Source organism: Nicotiana attenuata, unplaced genomic scaffold (genome assembly GCF_001879085.1).
Source record: "Nicotiana attenuata strain UT unplaced genomic scaffold, NIATTr2, whole genome shotgun sequence".
Lineage (NCBI taxonomy): Eukaryota > Viridiplantae > Streptophyta > Magnoliopsida > Solanales > Solanaceae > Nicotiana > Nicotiana attenuata.
The window spans coordinates 92,840-101,355 of record NW_017671371.1 but is presented as its reverse complement, the minus strand read 5'-3'; positions in this window follow the sequence as shown (position 1 = coordinate 101,355).

Sequence of the window (8,516 nt, the reverse complement as noted above, 5' to 3'; positions counted from 1 at the left end):
AGTAGTTATTAACTCAATTGTAATTACTTTTTTGACTTTATAATATCAAGTTTACAACTATTGAAGTCTCATGTACATCGTAAACCAAACCTATAAAAATATTAGGAATTATCTACAACTAAGTTTAAAAATGACAAGACTATATATTTGAAAATAATATAATTATAGTAATAATGACAATAATGTACTTTAATATTTTTGTCAAACTTATACATGTTAAAGCTCAAACACAATCAGATAAGTGAAACATAAATAAGATACTAAAATTTATATATCGAAATTATACTAATAAATGGTATGTATTTTTTAAGAAATTTAAGGATGAAATAGTAGGAAAAAATGTATTTTAAATAAATTGTCATTTTTTCATTGAATTTAGTCCAACCAATGACAATGCCTCGCTCTATTTTTTTTTAATTAAATTATTTATTATGAGATATTAATTCAATCGCATTCATTTTTTAGACTTTACATTGTCAATATTAATTTTTGGAGCTATTAGACCAACCTTTTTATTCTCTTTTGTGTCTTGCTTTTAGTATTAAGTCATTAAAATAATAATAATTTTCATGAAACCTCACACAGACTCATAAATCACAATAAAGCATCTAAAAACTTATGTCGCCCAAGATTTCTTCATTTATTGAGTTAACTAATTGGAAACAACATTCAACAGTTTCAAGAATATTTCTTTAACTTTTATTATATAATTTTAAATTAGTCAAATATATAGTCGGATAATATTTATGTAATTTTTTAAAAATCGTGTACTCATTAATATAGGTACACGTGCAACGCGCGTACCATAAGGCTAGTATATATAAAAGTTGCTGAGAGCCAATTATTGGAATTAACGAAAAACGAAATTGAATTTAACGTCAACTTATTTTTAATGCATTTCGTCTTCTATTATTTCATCCTCGTTTATTGTCACGGCCCGAAATTCCCACCGCCGGGACTGTGATGGTGCGTAACATCACACTTGCTAGGCAAGCCATCGTTAGAGATTTATTAAGCCAAATTCTTCAGTTTTTTAATGATAAATATCAAATAAGCCCTTACAAGGTAAAAGAAAAATGCAGAAATCCATAAATAACTTTAATACTTATACACAACTATCCAGAATCTGGTGTCACAATCCACGAACTATTAAGATTTAGTTACAAGTAAGTAAGGTGTCTGAAGGAGATACAACTGTTTTTGTTACAAATGAAACGGTAAAGGAAATGCATGAAGGAGACGCCAGGGCCTGCGGACGCCAACACTACTACCTTGGATCTCAAAACAGATCAAGCAAGCAGCTAGACTCAGGGTCAACTCGGTCTGGTACCAAAATCTGCACAGAAAGTGCAAAGTGCAGTATCAGTACAACCGGCCACATGTACTGGTAAATGCCGAGCCTAACCTCGATGAAGTAGTGACGAGGCTAGGACAAGACACATACATAAACCTGTGCAGTTGAACAAGATACGAGCATAACAACAACTAATGGAAACTAAACAGATAATAACGAGAGGGGGATCATGCCAAGGTGATTGCAAGATAAAGGATCACAGTAGTAAAGAAATTTAAACAGCTAGTACACCTTGAACCAGTAACAACAAGTAAATACAGTAACGGAAAATGCACGGCATCACCCTTCGTGTTTTTACTCTCAACCTCACCAGATAAAACAAAGAAGAATGGCACGGCATCACCCTTCGTGCTTTTACTCTCATCCTCACCATATATATCAATTAAGAATGGCACAGCATCACCCTTCGTGCTTTTACTCTCACTCACAAAGCATTGCACGGCATCTCCTTCGTTCTTTAACACTCTTCCTCACCAAAACAATGAACAATATCAACAGAGAGATAGAAATATCAACAACAAGTCTTACTTCAATATTTGGTTCTACAATATCAACCTCAAACTTGAGTCAATACTCAATCAATACCAAAATTCGTACATATGATAAGAACGTTCAACATAATAAATAATTAGTCAAAGTATGGATAATATGATCACGGAAAGCTACAATTTATGAATAAGGCTCACTAGCATGCTATGACTCAAAACAACGCATAGGTAATCGTCACCTCACCTATACGTGGTACTCAATATCCAAACACGTAGCAAATAGGCAAATAATACTGTCACGACCCTAAACCCGGACCCGGTCGTGATGGCGCCTCTCGTGAAGACAAGGCCAGCCGACACACTTCCAATTCACTTTAAGCAATTAAAATAATAAATACTAAGTCTTTAACAGAAATAAAATCCAAAAATAAAGGTTAACAGTATAAGTTGCGAAGTTTAAAACCAACACAGCCCGACATCGGGGTCACCAGTCATGAGCATCTAAAATAATACTACAAGTCTGAAAGTCTACTCCACTACTACCTAATTGAATCAGAAAGGAAATAAAATAGAGGGAGAATGCACTGGGCTGCGAATCGTCGGGCAGCTACCTAGTAATCTCCGGAAAATCTGCTGACAGCTCTCAACCCTCGCTAGCAGGACCTGTAGCGCCCGAATCTGCACATAAGGGTGCATGGAGTAAAGTGAATACTCCAACTCAGTGAGTAATAACAATAAATGAAGACTGAGCGATATAAAATCACGTTAAACACAACAATAAGCTATAAGAGGCAGATCAAAATCAATGAACGCAATTAAACAGTGAAATCTCATGAAACACCTTTTAAACAGTTAACCAAATAAAGGAAGAGCAGCTAGAAAGATAAACACACAAGAACCGCCCCGCGGGCTCAGTAACAACAACATAATTAGCCCATCGGGCAATATCATAGAACAATACCAGCCCCTCGGGCTATATCTCATATCACAATGGGTACCCGCGCTCACTGATGGTGTACAGACTTCGAGAGGGGCCCCTTACGGTCCAAGCGCAATATCAAGCCATCTCGTGGCATCATAAACAGGCTCTCGGCCTCATATCAATCTCAAGCCACCTCGTGGCGTACAATTCAGGCCCTCGGACTCATTATCATAATCAGTATATCACTGCTGCGGCGTGCAGCCCGACCCAAAAGTATCCTCACAACACAGGCCCTCGGCCTTATTCAGTCAAAATCTCATAAGCCCCTCGGGCAACAGTAAAATATGAAGCTCAGCTCAAAATATCTTTGAAAATATCATTTAATGTGTTTAAAACAGAATAACATAGCTGAGTTTTGAAAATAATGAAAATATAGCATGACTGAGCACAAGTATGAAATCAAACAGTGAGGAAAATATCATTGAAAATCCCCTGAGGGTTCGAACAGTTAAAAACATCACAAATCCCGAAATTACCAAAACCCGACCCCCGGACCCACGTCTCGGAATTCGATAAGATTCATACCATTAGATTCCTTATCTCCCTACGAGTTCATACATATAAAAAGTTCCAAAATCCGACCACAAATGGTCTTCCAAATCCTAAATCAAAGGCCTAGGTTTTTAAGCCCCAGTTTCTCTAATTTCACCTTTAATTACAGCTCTAATCCGTGCATTAATACCATAGAATCGAGTTTTTAGGTCCAAAATTCTTACCTCAATGAGTTCTCCTTGAATTCTCTCTTCAAAATCGCCCAAAGCTCTCAAATTCGTGTTTAAAAGTGAAGAAACCCTCTGAAAATCGCTAAGGAGGAAATATAACATTCTGACCCAGGCATTTCCGCATCTGCGGTCAGGATTCTCGCTTTGCAGTACCGCATCTGCGGTCTTGATCACCGCATCTGCGGTCCTCACTTAAGTCCGCCCTTTCTGCATCTGTGGTGACCCATCCGCATCTGCGCCATCGCAGGTGCGATCAAACACCCGCTTCTGCGGTCCCAGCCAAACACACCTCTGGCCGCTTCTGCGGCCCATCTTACGCATATGCGGCGTCGCACCTGCGGTCCCCAATCCGCAGGTGCGGAAATACCAGAAGCAGCAAAAATCTGCAGCTTCATCAAAATTCCAACTCTCCGTCAACCATCCGAATTCATCCCGAGGCCCCCGGGACCTCAACCAAAAGCACCAACATATCCCATAACCTTATTCAAACTTATAACCAATCCTCAAAATACCTCAAACTACATCAAAACAACCAAAACACATCAAATTCAAGCCTAAGGTTCTAAAATCTTCCGCATTCCGCTTTTGATCAAAAAATATACCAATCCACGTCCGAATGACCTAAAATTTTGCACACACATCCCAAATGACATAACGTAGCTACTGCAACTTCCGGAATTCCATTCCGACCCCTATATCAAAATCTCACCTATCAACCAGAAAACGCCAAAAACTCAATTTCGCCAATTCAAGCCTAACTCTACTCCGGACCTCCAAAACACATTCCGATCACACTCCTAAGTCCCAAATCATCTCCCGAAGCTATCCGAACCATCAGAACTCACATCCGAGCCCTCTAACACATAAGTCAACATCCGGTTGACTTTTCCAACTTAAGCTTTCTTAAAAGAGACTAAGTGGCTCAAACCTTCAAAAAACCTTTCCGAACCCGAGCCAACCAACCCGATCATCTATAGAACCAATAAACAAATCAAATAGAAGCAGAAATGGGGGAAACGAAGCAGTAACTCATGAGACGACCGGCCAGGTCTTCATATCCTCCCCCTCTTAAACAAACGTTCGTCCTTGAACGAGTCAAGAAACATACCTGAAGCCTCGAATAGGTAAGGATATCTGCTCCGTATCTCCCACTCAGTCTCCCAGGTAGCCTCCTCCACGGGCCGACCTCTCCATTGCACTTTCACTGAAGCTATATCTTTTGATCTCAGCTTTCGAACCTGACGCTCCAAAATAGCTGTTGGCTCCACATCATAAGTCAGATCGCCCACTAGCTGAACCGTGCTGAAATCCAGAACATGATACGGATCCCCAATATACTTTCGGAGCATAGAAACATGAAACACCAGGTGCGCACTCGACAAGCTGGGTGGCAAAGCAAGCTCATAAGCCACCTCCCCAACCTCCGAAGTACCTCAAAAGGCCCAATGAACCGCGGACTCAATTTACCCTTCTTTCCAAATCTCATAACACCCTTCATGGGTGAAACCTTCAACAGAACCTTCTCACCAACCATGTAGGACACATCACGAACCTTCCAGTCCGCATAGCTCTTTTGCCTCGATTGCGCTGTACGAAGCCTCTCTTGAATCACCTTTACCTTGTCTATAGCATCCTGTACCAAATCTGTACCCAATAGCCTAGCTTCGCCCGGCTCAAACCAACCAACTGGAGATCTACACCGCCTCCCATACAAAGCCTCATATGGATCCATCTGAATACTCGACTGGTAGCTGTTATTATAAGCAAACTCTGCGAGCGGTAGAAACTTATCCCATGACCCTCCAAAATCAATGACACAAGCGCGTAACATATCCTCCAATATCTGAATAGTGCGCTTGGATTGGCCGTCCGTCTGAGGGTGAAAAGCTGTGCTCAACTCAACCTGAATACCCAACTCTCGTTGTACAGACCTCCAAAACTGCGAAGTAAACTGAGTGCCCCGATTTGAAATGATGGAAACTAGGACACCATGGAAACGAACAATGTCCTAGATATATATCTCTGCCAACCGCTCTGAAGAGTAAGTAGTACAGATAGGAATGAAGTGCGCGGACTTGGTTAGCTGATCCACAATCACCCAAATAGCATCGAACTTCTTCAAAGTCCGTGGGAGCCCAACTACAAAGTCCATGGTGATCCGCTCCCACTTCCACTCTGGAATATCCATCCGCTGAAGCAAGCCACCCAGTCTCTGATGCTCATATTTTACCTGCTGACAATTGAGACACCGAGCTACAAATCCCACAATGTCTTTCTTCATTCTCCTCCACCAGTAATGCTGTCTCAAATCCTGATACATCTTCGCAGCAACCGGATGAATGGAATACCACGAGCTATGGGCCTTCTCCAGAATCAACTCCCGAAGCCCATCCACATTGGGCATACAAATCTGGCACTGCATCCTCAATACCCCATCATCGCCGATAGTCACATCTCTGGCATCATCATGCTGAACTCTGTCCTTAAGGACAAGCAAATGATGATCATCATATTAGCGCTCTATGATGCGCTCATATAAGGAAGACCGAGAAATCACACAAGCCAATACCCTGCTGGGCTCCAAAATGTCCAACCTCACGAACCGATTGGCCAAAGCCTGAACATCAACTGCAAGAGGTCTCTCCCTAACTGGAATATACGCCAAACTCCCCATACTCACCGCTTTTCGGCTCAAAGTGTCGGCCACTACATTGGCCTTCCCTGGGTGATACAAGATAGTAATGTCATAATCCTTAAGCAACTCCAACCACCTCCGCTGCCTCAAATTGAGATCCTTCTGCTTGAACAAGTGCTGGAGGCTACGATGATCAGTATACACCTCACAAGACACACCACACAAATAATGCCTCCAAATCTTTCAACGCGTGAACGATGGAAGCCAACTCTAAATCATGAACGGGGTAGTTCTTCTCATGAGGCTTCAACTGACGAGAAGCATAAGCAATACTCTACCCTCCTGCATCAGAACAAACCCAATACCAACTCTCGAAGAATCACAATACACGGTATAAGAACCTAAAGCTGATGGCAATACTAACACTAGAGATGTGGTCAAGGCAGTCTTGAGCTTCTGAAAGCTCTCCTCACACTCGTCAAACCACTGAAATGAAACACCCTTCTGAGTCAACTTGGTCAAGGGCGATGCAATAGACGAAAATCCCTGAACAAACCGCGATAATAACCCGCCAAACCAAGAAAGTTGCGAATCTCTGTAGCTGAGGACGGTTTGGGCCAACTCTGAACTGCCTCTATCTTCTTCGGGTCCACCTGAATACCCTCGCTGGACACCACGTGCCCCAAGAAAGCCACTGAATAGAGCCAGAACTCACATTTGGAGAACTTTGCATAAAGCTTCTTCTCTCTCAATCTCTGCAACATCACTCTCAAATGCTCCGCGTGCTCCTCCTAACTACGCGAGTACACCAGAATATCATCAATGAAGACTATAACAAATGAGTCGAGATACGGCTGGAACACACTGTTCATCAAATGCATGAACGCTGTTGGGGCATTAGTTAGCCCGAAAGACATCACCAAGAACTCATAATGACCATATCGGGTCCTGAAAGCTGTCTTAAGTATATCTGAGTCCCTGATCTTCAACTGGTGATAACCCGAATGGAGATCAATCTTGGAGAACACTCTCGCTCCCTGAAGCTGGTCGAACAAATCATCGATACGAGGCAAAGGATACTTGTTCTTAATTGTTACCTTGTTCAACTGCCTGTAATCAATGCACATTCTCATCGTGCCATCCTTATTCTTCAGAAAGAGAACCGGCGCACCCCACGGTGACACACTAGGATGAATGAACCCCTTATCCAGGAGTTCCTGAAGCTGGTCCTTTAACTCCTTCAACTCCGTTGGTGCCATACGATATGGTGGAACAGAAATGGGTTGAGTGCCCAGCACCAGGTCGGTACCAAAATCTATATCCCTGTCCGGTGGCATGCCCCATAGGTCTGCAGGAAATACATCGGGAAAATCCCTCACAACTGGAACAGAATCAATACTGGGAGGCTAGATATGAAAGACAACCTTTCCCAACCATACGCTGGGCCTTCAAGTAAGAAATTACCCTGCAGGGGACATAATTGGTCGAACCTCGCCACTCAATCCGTGGCACACCAGGCATAGCCAAAGTCACTGTCTTGGCATGACAGTCCAGAATAGCCCGGCACGGAGATAACTAGTCCATGCCCAAAATAACATCGAAGTCCACCATACATAACAATAACAGATCCACTCGGGTCTCCAGACCCCCAATAGTCACAACACATGACCGGTATACACGGTCTACCATAACTGTATCGCCCACCGGCTTAGAGACATGAACAGAAGAAACAAGGGACTCGCAGGGCATATCCAGATAATAGGCAAAATAAGACGACATATAAGAGAAGTAGAACCAGGGTCAAATAACACAGAAGCATCCCTGCGGCAGACTGAGATAATACCTGTAATTACCGCATCTGAAGCAATCGCATCGGGCCTAGCTAGAAGTGCATAGAAGCGGTCCTGACCACCACCGGATCGACCTCCCCCTATGGGACGACCCCTAGATGACTGTCCTCCACCCCTAGCTGGCTGGGTGGGTGGCGAAGTGGCTGGGGCTGAGGCTGAGGCTGATGACTGACCCTTCTACTGAGAAGAACCCCCAAGACGACGAGGACACTGCCTCCACATGGGACCCATCTCTCCACACTCATAGCAACTCCCGAGTGCTGGAAACGGGGACTGATGGGAACCCCTAACACCGAAATGACTAGCAGATGCACCTGGCGTAGAAGAATCCTGAACTGATGGAGCACGGGACGAACCCTGGGCTGGAAGTGCACTGAGTTAAGAATGACCCTACTGAGAACCGTGAGAACCATGGCCTGATGATGCCCCACAATAACCTGGGCGAGCTGACTGAGCATGCCTGAACTGACGGCCTCTGCCGTGCT